The sequence below is a fragment of the Mandrillus leucophaeus genome, unplaced genomic scaffold (genome assembly GCF_000951045.1).
Source record: "Mandrillus leucophaeus isolate KB7577 unplaced genomic scaffold, Mleu.le_1.0 Scaffold82, whole genome shotgun sequence".
Classification (NCBI taxonomy): domain Eukaryota; kingdom Metazoa; phylum Chordata; class Mammalia; order Primates; family Cercopithecidae; genus Mandrillus; species Mandrillus leucophaeus.
In genome coordinates this window covers 4,304,288-4,306,001 of record NW_012108919.1, presented here as the reverse complement: position 1 = coordinate 4,306,001, position 1,714 = coordinate 4,304,288, and the positions used below count along the sequence as shown (strand labels likewise).

The 1,714-nt window shown below is 44.0% G+C and overlaps 1 protein-coding gene across 1 annotated transcript in view; it reads left to right on the top strand.

The window, feature by feature from the left end:
- Window positions 1-1,714, top strand: part of ATXN1 (ataxin 1) — a 27,657-nt gene that overhangs the window by 1,144 nt on the left and 24,799 nt on the right. The gene's annotated exons all lie outside the window — the stretch shown is intronic.

Below are 1,714 nucleotides of genomic sequence, written 5' to 3'. Positions count from 1 at the left end.
AAAAAAAAAAAAAAAAAAAAAAAACCTAAGTGACATTACTCCTTCAACACTTCATTTCTTCAGCATCAGTGTTTTAGGTTTTTTTAACCTTATTTTTCATTTCCATCCCAGTCTTTAAGCTCCTCTCTTGTCATATGAGAAATTCTATTCTTACTGAAATGTCCTTTGATATTGAGACACCAAATTTCTAAACCTCTGCCTTCCTAGATATCTGCTCACAAAACATTAAGGATTGAGAACTTTCTGTTGTGTCATTTGTCATTTCACTGTGATGTTCATTGATGATGCTGGAGCAAAACCAACAAGGGCCATTAAATCATTGCCCCTTCCAAGCCAGGCACAGTGGCTCACGCCTGTAATCCCATCACTGGGAGGCTGAGGTGGGTGGATCACTTGAGACCTATTCAAGACCAGCCTGGCCAACATGGCAAAACCCCACCTCTACAAAAAGTACAAAAATTAGCCGGGTGTGGTGGCATGCACCTGTAGTCCCAGCTACTTGGGAGGCTGAGGTGGGAGGATCACTTGAGCCCAGGAGGCACAGGTTGCAGCGAGCCGAGATCACGCCACTGCATTCCAGCCTAAGCAACAGAGCAAGACCTTGTCAAAAGAAAGAAAGAAAGAAAAAAGAACAAAATCACTGCCCCCTCCAAAAAAAATTACAAATTAGGAGGGCAGAGGAGAGAAAAGGGGTTGTGTTTCAGTAGGGATTTCACTGTTGCTTCAGCATGGACAAGGATTGAATGCTGAAGGCTGCCACTTTATTGTGTTTGTTTTAAAATCAGATTATTGGCTAGACACAGTGGCTCACACCTGGAATCCTAGCACTTTGGGAGGCCAAGGAAGGAGGATTTCTTGAGGCCAGGAGTTCAAGACTAGCCTGGTTAATATAGCAAAACCCCATCTCTCCAAAGAAATAAAGAAATAAAGAAAATCAGATCATTGAAAAGAGAGTCTGGATGTGAGATACCAAAACCCAAGAGCATAGAATTCCCAAAGCCCAATCCCACAGCTCTCAGGATCACAGCACGTGCGCTGTGCATACCTACAGCTGCTACCTGTAGAAGCAATCACATCTGCTGCTTGCTAGCGTGGTTCATGTCAGTTCCACTGATGTTCAGCCTCTTGTCTGTTGGGCGTTGGTTTGCCCACACAGCAGCGATAACTCAGACTTCAGTGGTTAGTAAGAGACTGAGATACTTGTCCATAAGAACTGGCTTCAGGGTCACCGTTTGTATGTCCAGGTTTGAACACACTGATCTGATCTGTCTGAAAGAGCTGTTGTTTCTAGTGTTAATGGTGAGTTGTTCCTTTCCAAGGAGAAACGGGACAGTGTGAAGGGGAACTTCAAAGTCAACTTGGAAAGGAAGAGAGAGACAGACAAACCAAGCATGTAACCCATTAAGAAAACTTTCAGTGCACTAGCCCTATTTTTGTATGGTATTTGTGTTTTTTAACCATAGTCAAATTCAGTTTTTAACAGTCTCACTCTGTTATCATATTAGTGACTGTACTGGGAATACTTTTGAAACTTGCAGAGAACAGGATTCTTTCTGGCGGCCCCTGCTGAGTTGGCGTGTGTGTGTGTGTGTGTGTGTGTGTGTGTGTGTGTGTATCGGGGAGAGGAAATCGTAGGTCCAGTATGGACCCAGAGCTAAGGGGAATCTTGGAGAGTAGTGGAGAGGAAATCGTAGGTCCAGTATGGACCCAGAGC